The following is a 13,875-nucleotide window of genomic DNA, read 5'->3' on the forward strand; positions in this document are numbered from 1 at the left end:
ATACGATTATTAATGTAACAATTATTTATGAAATATATATAAAATCACTTGAGTCGTTTTTGAGAAAATCGTCCGAAAAGAATCATCCCTAGGAACAAACTATCTCTTGTGGATTTTGGTTAGGAACAAATGAGTTATACCATTGTAACGCTCTTAACGAAATAATTATTTATGATGTATGAACAAAAAACTGTCTAAGTTGTTTTGGAGAAAATCTCACACCAAAAGAAAACTGCCCCTTGTGACTTTTTAAAAAAAAAAAAAAAAAAAAAAAAGAGTTATACTATATAGTCGGATTCTTAATGAAACTTCTATTTACGACGTAGGAATAAAATCAATTGAGTCATGGTCAACGCCGTAACTTAGATTTTTTCTGGGGGGGGAAGCTTTAACACGTATATTTGGACCCCCTAGAAGTTGTTTTTCTAATTTTTGGGTCCCCACTTTCCATCTGTCTCTTACTCTTTATAAGCCCCCCAGATCCTGTGGGCCCTCCAGCACGGCAATGTCTGCAGAGCCGTTATTTACGTCTTTGGGCCCGTTCCCTACATGACAAATTAAGTAACAGGACAATATTGACAAATCTCAAAGCCATATGAATATATATTATTTCTTGGACCCCTAGTAGTAGATTTTTGTTTTTTACTGAAATGGGCCCACGACTCATTTTTGTTTTATTTACCTTTTGCTTGCTGTTTTGTTTATGTAATGCAGTGAACCTGTTTGATGCTTCATTTATAATTTCATGTTCGTATTGTATATGGAATAAGAAAATTTTGCGTTAAAATGCCCCCCTCGAATGGCGGGGAACCTTCCTCGGGGGGCAGTTGTCTCCTGCCCCCAACAAGTTACAGCCTTGGTCATGGTTGAGAAAATCGTACAGAAAGAGTACAATCCCAAAAAAAGTAAACTTCGCTTCTGAATTTTTCTCTGAGAAATGACTTATACCACAGTATGAAGTTCTGAATGAAATATTGAGGTATGAATTATAAACAAAATCATTAGGAGTTTTTCCAAGAAAATCTCATTTTAAAATATCCTTTAAGAAACTATCCTTATTTTCAGAGATAGAAAGAAAATTCGAAACCTTTCCAATGAGAAATCTTATACCTGGGTATATACCTTAAGTTTAAAAATATCCATCCAAAAGTAAAAATAAATAAATAAATGACCCGATGTTGAGTTTTCTTTTACTACTTAGAATGTCTCATATACGAGGGGGTATCAGAATATTCGTGCAATCACCTACAGGAAGTCCACTCTGGAGAACTTTGACAAATAATTGTCAATTCAACACAATTACTTAGTGTTACCAGACTTGTGCTGCTAAATTTTTTTACACGTCTGGTGTTACTTGAACTCCATCTAATTTTCGAGTACGGTAAATTGTAAAAATTAAAATAGTTAAATCAATTATTTGACGTGATGTTTATGAGTTGAAATCAACACCAAGAATAAGAGTAAGAACATCGAAAACAGATGATAGAACACCTCTGCTGGTGTAAATTAAAAAATTTACAAGTTTACGAAGCTATATAAAAAATTACAAAAAATATCATACGTTGTTTATTATTTGGTATAAATGTCAAATGTACCGTTCAAAGCGCTCATAGCTAAAATAGCTAAAATAGCTAAAACATTAGAAATGTTTTCCACTTAGTAGTGGTCAAATGTCCTCTAGTAACAAAACGGTCCAATTGAACGTATCTACTTTCATTTTGTTATTACAATTTGGAAAGATGAAAACATAAATCAAATTATACACAGAGACACAAGTACTGTAACTCTGTACTTCTTCTTTTAACTTCTCCTGGTATATACATTTCCCCTTTTGCCATTTCACCATTCTACACGGAAAGCACCCCTACGCAATAAACAAATTAACGAAGTTTAGGGTAAGTTTTTAATTACATATTAATTGCTGCTGTGGGGAAACACGAGTAGGAGAAACAATATTCGTTATTTTCTCATAAGAACCTTTCTCAGAAAGAAAAAGAAGAAAGATAATTTTTAACTAGAAAATGGATGTTCACGATTATCCAACAAGAAATAATTGATTTTCTTCATTCTCCCAGAACTTCCGGATAATTCATAGGGAAGGATGGTGGAAGGGAATTTATGTTAAGAGTAATGGGTCCATATTTTCGAACAGTGCAGAAGAAAGTTATACACAGACCAGTTTGAACAAAAGAAAATCTCGTTTTATGCATCTCAAATATTTAATGATCAGTAAAATATCTAATTTAATAATAATAATAATAATAATAATAATAATAATAATAATAATAATAATAATAATAATAATAATAATAATAATAATAATAATAATAATGAGAACTTAGGTAACAGTAAGCAATGAAAGACTATATTTTCCCTCAATAGAGAAACTTATTATTTTCTGATGTGACACTACAATTTCATGAGTAAGCATGTATCACAATTGTAAAATCCGCAACTAGGAACACCTAGATACCGTAACATCGTTGTGTTTTCGTGTCGGCACGGTTCATTTTCTCATACAATAACATATACTTGTGAGCAATATCATTTTTGAAACAGAAAATAAAAAGCAAAATACACAAGTCTGGTCACGTGCAAGTTTTATCCTTACAAAAGAAAGTCAAGTGAAGAAGAACGAGACACAAATAGAAAGAAAAGATAGAAAAAGAAAGGCAAAAGATCAAAATTGTATCTCCTTCTTCTCCTCCCAAACTTCATCCAACAAATATAACTTTTCTTTCTTTTCTTTTTCTCGGGAATCCAGACGTCGTCTTTGGAGTTCTAACTTCTTTTTTTTTCCTTCTTTGTCGTTATGCGTGATGGTCATCTCAGATTGTCTTATAGCTGTGACCACAGAATATTGCCCACAGAAAGATCCGCCTGGGAGTAATTTGCAGCTTCCAGAGGTAAAATTTCATTAGCTGCTACAAGACGTGGCGAAAAGACCTTACAAGGTGGTAACCTCGAAGATGGAAGGAGTAGTAAGATCTTTACCCTCATCTCTTTCCCCGACAGCTGATTCCTGAGGGAACTGCTTTTCAACTCTTCCAGCTGACAAAAAGAAAGAGGGAAGAACAAAAAAAAAAAAAAAAAAAAAATGAAACTCAAACAATATCATTCCTTTTTTCATCATTTTTGACCTTATGGAGTGATGGTGGGGTTAACATAACAACTTTTGCTACCGCTTCCACAGCTCAAGGAAATTAAAGAAAACAATTTGCTGAGACGGGGGAAAAAAGGGGAAATTTCAGAACAAGAATTTTAGGAATGATCCAAAGAAATGCATCAAAAGATTGTGATCTTAGTCCATAATTAGTTTTTGGATCAGGGGTCACAAAATTTTTGAGCGGTCTCTAAATCGAGTTTTCGTATTATTTTACAGAATAAGCACACCATACTGATTTAAGTGATAGTTTGGGTTTGGTTACACTGTATGTAGTTCTCCAGATAAAAGGCGTACAAGAAGATTTTTGATTGAAATATATTGGATCTTTTGATGCATTCTAGAATCAGGAGCCACAAAATTTTTGAACGGCCCCTAAATCAAGTTTTCGTTGTTTTTTTTTTTTTATATATATATATACGGAATAAGCACATCATACTGATTTAACTGATAGTTTGGGTTTGGCTACATTATATGTAGTTCTCCGGATATAATGCCAACAAGATAATTTTTGCCTAAAATATATTGGATCTTTTGATCCAAAAATGAAGGATAACCTCCATGTATTTTCTCTATGATGGACAATATTATAAGAAACCAACGGAGCTGCTATGGGGTCACCACTCTCGCCTGCCGTGACTAATCTATTTATGAAGAATTTCGAACATCAAATTTTACAGTCGTCACTACAAATGCTAGTCTAATTACCTCAATAGATACGCCGACGATATTTTCTTAGTTTAGTCCTACGGACAGCAGTTCTTACAAACCTTGCCAAATTTTCCGAATAGCCGCCATCCAAACATTAATTTCACCATAGAAACACAAAATGATAGCAGCTTACGTTTAGTACATCCTTATTAGAAGAACCTAAGGAAGCATTATTAGGAATTGGTGGTTTCATGATTGGAGGATAGATCATTAACAAGAGCAAGTACGTAGATGATACGGTTATTATAGCTAGAACTGAAGAAGGACTACAGGAGATGATTGACAAAATAGTTGACACTGGGAAATTATATGGAATGGAAATCAACATCGAAAAAATGAAATTCGAATGAGAATATCCAGTGGAAACGCGCCCTTACGGATCAGAGTAGAACAAAGAGAACTTGAAGAGGTCGATTATTTCAAGTATCGGGGAAGTATTTTGACGAGAGACGCTTACTGCACCCAAGAGATTAGATCAAGAATTGCCATAGCTAAAGAAGCATTCAACAAGAAAAAATCACTCTTAACTAGCAGACTAAATATTGGATTACGGAAGAAGTTGGTGAAGTGCTATATATATGTGGGGTATTGAAGTATATGAGTCAGAGATTTGGACGCTACAAAAGTTAGAGAAAAATATTTGCAAAGCTTCGAAATGTGATGTTGGAGGAAAATAGATAAGATAGATAGAAAATGGATAGAGGAAGAGTAACAAACGAAGATGTTTTAAAACGGATAGGAGAGAAGAGGATGCCTTTAGCAGCATTCTTCGTAGAAAGTCCAATTGGATTGGACACATCTTGTGAAAAAAAATTGTCTTCTTCATACCGCCATTGAAAGAAAGATGAAAGGAAAGCGAGGAATGGAAAGAAGAAGAACACGACTGATCGATGATTTGAAAGAAAAATGTTGGGAATGGCCTCTAAATCGGGTTTTCGTATTTTTTACGGAATAAGCACATCATACTGACAAGTGAGTTAAGTGATAGTTTGGGTTTGGCTACACTATTTATGTAGTTCTCCTGATATAAGACCTACAAGAAAATTTTTGCCTGAAATATATTGGTACTTTTGATCCAAAAATAAGGAGCTCAAAAGGACCGCTACCAGACCAAAACTACCCAAACCAACAGAGAGATATGAGTTGGCTTTAATAAATTTGCGTTGACCTTTTCTTAACTTTCGTTTATTAATGTAACATAAATGTTCACAAGACCAAAATTTTACAAATAATACCGCTGGAAGCCATCTTTCGCCTTCATGACGCTAAGTAATCTCGTGTCTATGTGGATATGTTGGCTTAGTAAAGTCGTTTGGGTTCTCTAACTTGAGGGCATTAGTAAAGACGTTTGGATTATCTATCTTGAGGGGCTTAGTAAAGTCGTTTGGGATGTCTAACTTGAAGGGTTTAGTAAAGTCGTTTGGGGTATCTAACTTGAGAGGTTTAGTAAAGTCGTTTCGGGTGTCTAACTAGAGAGGCTTAATAAAGTCGTTTCAGATGTCTAACTTGAGGGGCTTAGTAAAGTCGTTTGGGATGTCTAACTAGAGGGGCTTAATAAAGTCGTTTTAGTTGTCTAACTTGAGGGGCTTAGTAAATTCATTTGGGGTGTCTATCTTGAGGGGCTTAGTAAAGTCGTTTGGGTTGTCTATCTTGAGGAGCTTATAGTCATTTGGGTTCTCTATCTTGAGGGGCTTAGTAAAGTCGTTTCGGTTGTCTAACTTAAGGGGCTTAGTAAAGTCGTTTGGGTTGTCTAATTTGAGTGGCTTAGTAAAGTCGTTTGGGATGTCTAACTAGAGGGGCTTAATAAAATCGTTTTAGTTGTCTAACTTGAGGGGCTTAATAAATTCATTTGATGTGTCTATCTTGAGGGGCTTAGTAAAGTCGTTTGGGTTGTCTGTCTTGAGGAGCTTATAGTCGTTTCCGTTGTCTAACTTGAGGGGCTTAGTAAAGTAGTTTCGGTTGTCTAACTTGAGGGGCTTAGTAAAGTCATTTTAGTTGTCTAACTTGAGGGGCTTAGTAAAGTCGTTTGGGATGTCTAACTAGAGGGGCTTAATAAAGTCGTTTTAGTTGTCTAACTTGAGGGACTTAGTAAATTCATTTGGGGTGTCTATCTTGAGGGGCTTAGTAAAGTCGTTTGGGTTGTCTATCTTGAGGAGCTTATAGTCATTTTTGTTCTCTATCTTGAGGGGCTTAGTAAAGTCGTTTCGGTTGTATAACTTGAGAAGTTTAGTAAAGTCGTTTCGGGTGTCTAACTTGAGGGGCTTAATAAAATCGTTTGGGTTGTCTAACTTGAGGGGCTTAGTAAAGTCGTTTGGGTTGTCTAATTTGAGGGGCTTAGTAAAGTCGTTTGGGATGTCTAACTAGAGGGGCTTAATAAAATCGTTTTAGTTGTCTAACTTGAGGGGCTTAGTAAATTCATTTGGGGTGTCTATCTTGAGTGGCTTAGTAAAGTCGTTTGGGATGTCTAACTAGAGGGGCTTAATAAAATCGTTTTAGTTGTCTAACTTGAGGGGCTTAATAAATTCATTTGATGTGTCTATCTTGAGGGGCTTAGTAAAGTCGTTTGGGTTGTCTGTCTTGAGGAGCTTATAGTCGTTTCCGTTGTCTAACTTGAGGGGCTTAGTAAAGTAGTTTCGGTTGTCTAACTTGAGGGGCTTAGTAAAGTCATTTTAGTTGTCTAACTTGAGGGGCTTAGTAAAGTCGTTTGGGATGTCTAACTAGAGGGGCTTAATAAAGTCGTTTTAGTTGTCTAACTTGAGGGACTTAGTAAATTCATTTGGGGTGTCTATCTTGAGGGGCTTAGTAAAGTCGTTTGGGTTGTCTATCTTGAGGAGCTTATAGTCATTTCTGTTCTCTATCTTGAGGGGCTTAGTAAAGTCGTTTCGGTTGTATAACTTGAGAAGTTTAGTAAAGTCGTTTCGGGTGTCTAACTTGAGGGGCTTAATAAAATCGTTTGGGTTGTCTAACTTGAGGGGCTTAGTAAAGTCGTTTGGGTTGTCTAATTTGAGGGGCTTAGTAAAGTCGTTTGGGATGTCTAACTAGAGGGGCTTAATAAAATCGTTTTAGTTGTCTAACTTGAGGGGCTTAGTAAATTCATTTGGGGTGTCTATCTTGAGTGGCTTAGTAAAGTCGTTTGGGTTGTCTGTCTTGAGGAGCTTATAGTCGTTTCCGTTGTCTAACTTGAGGGGCTTAGTAAAGTCGTTTCGGTTGTCTAACTTGAGGGGCTTAGTAAAGTCGTTTGGGTTGTCTATCTTGAGGAGCTCATAGTCATTTGGGTTCTCTATCTTGAGGGGCTTAGTAAAGTCGTTTCGGTTGTCTAACTTGAGAAGTTTAGTAAAGTCGTTTCGGGTGTCTAACTAGAGGGGCTTAATAAAGTCGTTTTAGTTGTCTAACTTGAGGAGCTCATAGTCATTTGGTTTCTCTATCTTGAGGGGCTTAGTAAAGTCATTTGGGTTATCTATCTTGAGGAGCTTATAGTCATTTGGGTTCTCTATATTGTGGGGCTTAGTAAAGTCGTTTGGGTTGTCTAACTTGAGGGGCTTAGTAAAGTCGTTTGGGTTGTCTAACTTGAGGGGCTTAGTAAAGTCGTTTGGGTTGTCTAACTTGAGGGGCTTAGTAAAGTCGTTTCGGTTGTCTAACTTGAGGGGCTTAGTAAAGTCGTTTGGGTTGTCTAACTTGAGGGGCTTAGTAAAGTCGTTTGGGTTGTCTAACTTGAAGGGTTTAGTAAAGTCGTTTGGGGTATCTAACTTGAGAGGTTTAGTAAAGTCGTTTCGGGTGTCTAACTAGAGAGGCTTAATAAAGTCGTTTCAGATGTCTAACTTGAGGGGCTTAGTAAAGTCGTTTGGGATGTCTAACTAGAGGGACTTAATAAAGTCGTTTTAGTTGTCTAACTTGAGGGGCTTAGTAAATTCATTTGGGGTGTCTATCTTGAAGGTCTTAGTAAATTCATTTGGGGTGTCTATCTTGAGGGGCTTAGTAAAGTCGTTTAGGTTGTCTATCTTGAGGAGCTTATAGTCATTTGGGTTCTCTATATTGTGGGGCTTAGTAAAGTCGTTTGGGTTGTCTAACTTGAGGGGCTTAGTAAAGTCGTTTGGGTTGTCTAACTTGAGGGGCTTAGTAAAGTCGTTTGGGTTGTCTAACTTGAGGGGCTTAGTAAAGTCGTTTCGGTTGTCTAACTTGAGGGGCTGAGTAAAGTTGTTTGGGTTGTCTAACTTGAGGGGCTTAGGAAAGTCGTTTAGGTTGTCTAATTTGAGGGGTTTAGTAAAGTCGTTTGGGATGTGTAACTAGAGGGGCTTAATAAAGTCGTTTTAGTTGTCTAACTTGAGGGACTTAGTAAATTCATTTGGGGTGTCTATCTTGAGGGTCTTAGTAAAGTCGTTTGGGATGTCTAACTAGAGGGGCTTAATAAAGTCGTTTTAGTTGTCTAACTTGAGGGGCTTAGAAAAGTCATTTTAGTTGTCTATCTTGAGGGGCTTAATAAAGTCGTTTTAGTTGTCTTACTTGAGGGGCTTAGTAAAGTCATTTTAGTTGTCTAACTTGAGGGGCTTAGTAAAATCGTTTAGTTGTCAAACTTGAGTGGTTTAGTAAAGTCATTTGGGATTTCTAACATCAGTAGCTTCTGAGACTATAAAATTTTAACTCCCTTGCTTCCTTTCAGATACGCACTTTTTAAAAATGTAAATAACCTATCGTATCTTTCCTAGAGTTAACTAGAAGTGTGTTAAGCCAACGGAGTGGATGTATTTAACGGGCAAAGACACAGAAAAGGAAACAAATGTTCTTCTTTAAACATAAGATTAGCTTTTGAGTACCATAAAAATAAGTTAACATATATCTAGTAAATTTCTCTATAGCAAGAAGAATCCTCTTCATTGATTTGGTGTAAATATTTATTGACTCGATTGGCAATTGCGTGTCAACCCATTAGTCTGGTCCACGATAACTCTCGTAAACTTATCCGATTTTGATGAAACTACGTCTTCCTTTCACTTGTAGAAATAACCCTATTGTTTGAGGTTGTAGTCCATTCAGTATAAGAGGAAGTAAAAGAGAGTAAAATCCACCCTATGTAGCAAGTTAATGTAGGTAATGTCGCATTTCTACGTGGCACGTTCAAATTCGGCTCAATATTGTAATGGAACTACGAACTAAGACTGGAAAAAAATCATTAATTTTATTCATAAAAAATCATAATGTCAATTCCTTGTGTGAAACTGAAGAAGATTTTTGTAAGATCTTAAGTTTTGGATACGTGAATAACATAATTTTTAAAATCATAAGAACAACAGAATTTGTAATCAAGAAATCGTTGGAAATAGAAGCAAGGTGTTTGCAAATAGTCAAGAATCACCTGTAGTAAAATAACATAGTATTTGTCAGTAGTAATTAACATTTCATGAAAAAAACTGAAGGTAAATTAAAGTTGAAAATACTTTTAATTTTTATATCATTAAATAATATTTTTGTCATTAGATCTTTTCCCAAGATTTTGTAAATTTTAAAATACAATTTGATGGCTTTTGGCAAATTAGAAAGAAAAAAATAATTGAAACAAAGAAGGACAATACTTCATATAAAAATCATCCTGCATCCTGCACCGAAATTGAAAAGTCTCTAAGAATTTACAAATGCAGAAAGAGAGAACACTGACTGCTAGAAAATAAGCAGACTTTATTATAAGGTAAAGTAGGCCTATGACATCAGAGAACTTATGACCATGACGTGCTACTACAGAAATTGGTATCTTTCAATTTTTCTAAACGAGCAATAGAGTACTTCGCTTCCTACTTGTGCGATCGAGAGCAAGCTGTCTCTTACAAGGGATATATTACCATGAAATTTACCACATTATCAGGTGTTCCTCAAGGATCCCATTTAGGTCCGCTATTATTTCTTCTTGTAATTAATGATATCTCAACCTATGTTAAAAACTCTCACTTTCTGTTGTTTGCCGATGATCTCAAATTATATTCTAAAATAAGCACAATAGATGACTGCACACAACTCGAGCAGGATTTACAGGGTGTTGGGCAATGGTGTGCCAAAAACAAACTTTCATTGAATATCTCTAAATGCAAGTCTTTATCGTTCTCAAGGAAAGAAAATCCCATCAATCATCTGTATATAATTAATGGCATATCTCTGTGTAAACCAAATTCAGTTAAAGATTTAGGAGTAATTTTTGATTCAAAATTGACCTTCTCTCATCACATTGATGCAATCTCTAACGCTGCATTCAGAAACCTCGGTTTTATCTATAGAATGGGTAACGAGTTTAGAAACGAGTCAACATTCATTAAACTTTATAATTTGTACGTAAGGTCCCGATTAGAATATGCGTGCGTTATTTGGACACCGAATGTAAATAAATACTTACAAGCGATAGAAAACATACAATTTAAATTTCTAAAAATGCTTACGTACAAGAAAACAGCTTTCTATCCCAAACAGATTCCCTACGTGGACTTAGTAAGGAGTTTGAATTTCCTAACGTTGACGAATCGACGAAAGATGTTTGATTTACTATTTTTATATAAAGTATTAAATAATAAAATTGACTGTCCAGAGCTACTCACGAAAATATATCTGAGCGTTCCAACAGGCAGAACAAGACCAGGGAATACTGGTATATTTTTCTGTGAAAGGGCACGAACAAATATTCTCAATAAATCTCCGCTGTGGAGAATGTGCGACTCCTACAATGAATTAAGTCATAAAACTGATGTATTAGATATATTCAGTATGTCAGAATATGTATTTAGAAACAGGATTATTACCGAGTACCTGACACTCGAAGTGCATTGATTAATTGTACGGGTAAAAGTATATATGTATATGTATGTATTATACGACACTATAATTAGGCATTAAGCCTGTTGTGTTGTTTTCTAAATAAATAAATAAATAAATAAATAAATAAACTGTCTATTTGCATATGACATGATAATGGGAGATCTCTAAAAGTGACAGGCAAAAATTTAATACTTAAATATTTAGCTTATTTCTGTTATAATTGGCTTAGCATTGAGTGAATTTATAAATTATCTGTTATGCAGTTAAGTAAACACAGTGTGTCAAGTGTTGAACAAAGGACTCAACACTATTGAAGGTTTACAATTGAATAATTAAGTTGTTGAAAAAAGTATCGACTATACGACCGTTTTAAGCTGATTGAGTCCTCAATAAAATATTGTCATTCATGACAATAAAAGATTGTAATCACCATTCGTATAATTTGATTCTTTCATTTGATTCACTAATCACTGGTTCTTATTGTTATTAACTTCATCCTAATTTTTCTAACATTTTAAATTCTTTCGAGGTATGCTACAACATAAATGAATCAATCTCTATATTTTATATTAAGCTAGCACGCATACTAAGCTCGTTAAAGTCTATCACCATCCCAATTTTGGTCAAAATTATATTTTTTTTCGAAAAATCAAATAAACGACGACCAAAATGCAATGGGAATTTTTGAGGGATTTTTTTTAATTGTAGGAAGCGAACTGGTATCACTGCTTTGTGCGGCAATCTCCTCTGTATTTTCTATGTCTGAGTAAGCGTGTAGCCACACAAACATCAGCAAGTAGCGTTGCGTGGGGGAGGGGGGTTTGTAGAAAGAGAAACAAAAAATGGAAGATTGTTGAGCGATCTGGTACAGATGAAAACGGCTTTGCGTGCGGGGGTAAATTTCTTTCTTTTTTATTTCTTGAGAGAGAAATACAGACAGAGAGAAAGAGGGGGGGAGATGAAATTTGTCTGTCCTTTTGTTTCCAGAGGAAGTTCCCTGGAGATCGCTTTGAGGATTTTGCCACTATCGAGCTTCCGACATTCTAGTTCTCCTCATCTCCCAACCAACACTGTTTTCATGGTGTTAACTGCATGGAATGGCATTTTCTCCTTTCTTCTTATCTTTTGTTACAAACTACCATAACATTGTAAATTAGTAGATATACTGAATGTTCCTCTAATGGAAGTCTTTAAAAAGGAAAAGGGAGAGAAAAAAGAGAAGTGACGCCAACAACACTTTTTTAAAGGAGGACTTAAATACCGAGAAGCAGACATGAAACTTCTCTGTAATCGGAGCAAAGTACGAGCTCAAGTACAAATAGTGTTATTCACGAGACGAGATATATTTCGTTTCTCGTCTCAAAAACGAAACGAGAATTACATTTTTTTAATTCGAGACGAGACAACAAACGTGCCAATTTTCAAGTCTTTTCAAGACAAAAAATCTAGTCTCATTTGGTTTCTCGTCTCGAAAACGAAATGAGAAGTAAATTTTTAAAAAATCGAGACGAGACAACAAACTTGACTATTCTCAAGTATTTTCGAGACGAGAATTTTTTCTTCTCATTTCATATCTCGTCTCGAAAACAAAACGGAAAGTATTTTTTTATTGGAGACGAGACGACAAACGACCATTCTAAATTCTTTTCGAGACGAGAAATATCTCGTCTCGTTTCGTTTCTCGTCTCGAAAAGAAAACGAGAACTTTTTCTCAAATTCGATACGAGACAACAAAACGTGATCATTCTCAAGTCTTTTCGAGACGAGATATTTCTCGTCTCAATCCGTTTCTCATGACAAAAATAAGACGAGAAATACATTTTTAATTCGAGACGAGACAACAAACGTGACCATTTTCATTTCTTTTCGAGACAAGACGAGAAATTCACGAGTCTTCTTGGGAACATAAATTCTCCCAAACCTTAAGCCTAAAACACTGTTTTAGTGTTACGCCAGTGATGGCCAACTTCTTTGAACTAAGGGGCCGCATTATAGAAATTTCTACGTGGCGAGGGCCGCAACTTCATATGACACTTTAAATTCACTTACCCACTTATCTTGAAATTTTCGGTTTTCATCACTAATCTTCCTTTTCTTGTTTACACTGAAGTGCCACTGACTTAAAAAAAAATCGAAATAATATAATTTTTGAAGAAACACCTTGCAATTCTGAAGTATGTTGAAAGGCACCAGTCTCAGGCTCAGAGTTACCAGAGTCTCAACGACAAAATCCCTTCAATGAGTCATAAAACTCTTTTAGATCGAAAAATATCCTTACATTCTGAAGATTGGGTGAAAACATCTTGGATAATTTCTCAAACATGAAAACATCTATATATGAAATGCAAAAAAATGATTTTAAATCGCAAGTAAAAGCATATATCTGCCCTATTGGTACTGATGTTTAAAAGTATTCACAGTCACTTATTTTCCACGGTACATCATGAACAAAAATGGTACGCTTAATTTTTTTTTTGATTTCCAACGTACCCAAATCAACAAAATTAAAAACATTAATCTAACTAATTTTAAGCTTACATTTAGTTTTAGTTTCCGCGCCTAAAACATAATCTTTGTGTATTAGTACAAATCATTGCTTTTTAATTATTTTTTAAATTTTTTATGTACATAATAAAACATGTAAAAATGTTAACAGTTATCTTTTCAAGGGCCGTACGAGAAGACCTCGCGAGCCGCGTGTGGCCCGCGGGCCCGTAGGTGCCCATTCCTGGTGTTACATGATTCATACTGTAAAATTTATAGAGTAATCTAGTGGTTGTACGAGGACAATGAAGAGCATTTTAGTTACGTTTAAAGATAAGTAAGTAATTACAGATTATGATCCAATAATAAATATGTTTTAAATACTGTTCTATCATACCTTTCGTTGGCCTCTTATGACGTTGAAGCGTTCTGATAATTTCCAGATGAAATTACGAAAAATAAAAACTGTAGAGGGCATAAATTTGGTACATACATTTTCAAAACGAGGCTAGGAAATTTTCGAGAGAAGCATGTCGAGAGAAGCATTTTTCGAGAATCGAGACGAGACAAGACTTCTAAAAACCTTATTTCTCGTCTCGTCTTGTGACGTGTGAAACACAACACATATTCGTAAACATTGACGCACATGCTGCTTTTGATACATTGTAATTAAAAGAAAAAAAATCATCTCTCCTACTATGTATGACAGTATTAGTGACCTCCAT

General features: G+C 35.3%; 1 protein-coding gene across 1 annotated transcript in view; it reads right to left on the reverse strand.

The window, feature by feature from the left end:
* The window catches only part of NetA (Netrin-A), a 662,627-nt gene that overhangs the window by 70,494 nt on the left and 578,258 nt on the right, over window positions 1-13,875 (reverse strand). The window lies entirely within an intron of this gene.

Source organism: Thermobia domestica, chromosome 3 (genome assembly GCF_964235325.1).
Source record: "Thermobia domestica chromosome 3, izTheDome1.hap1.1, whole genome shotgun sequence".
Classification (NCBI taxonomy): domain Eukaryota; kingdom Metazoa; phylum Arthropoda; class Insecta; order Zygentoma; family Lepismatidae; genus Thermobia; species Thermobia domestica.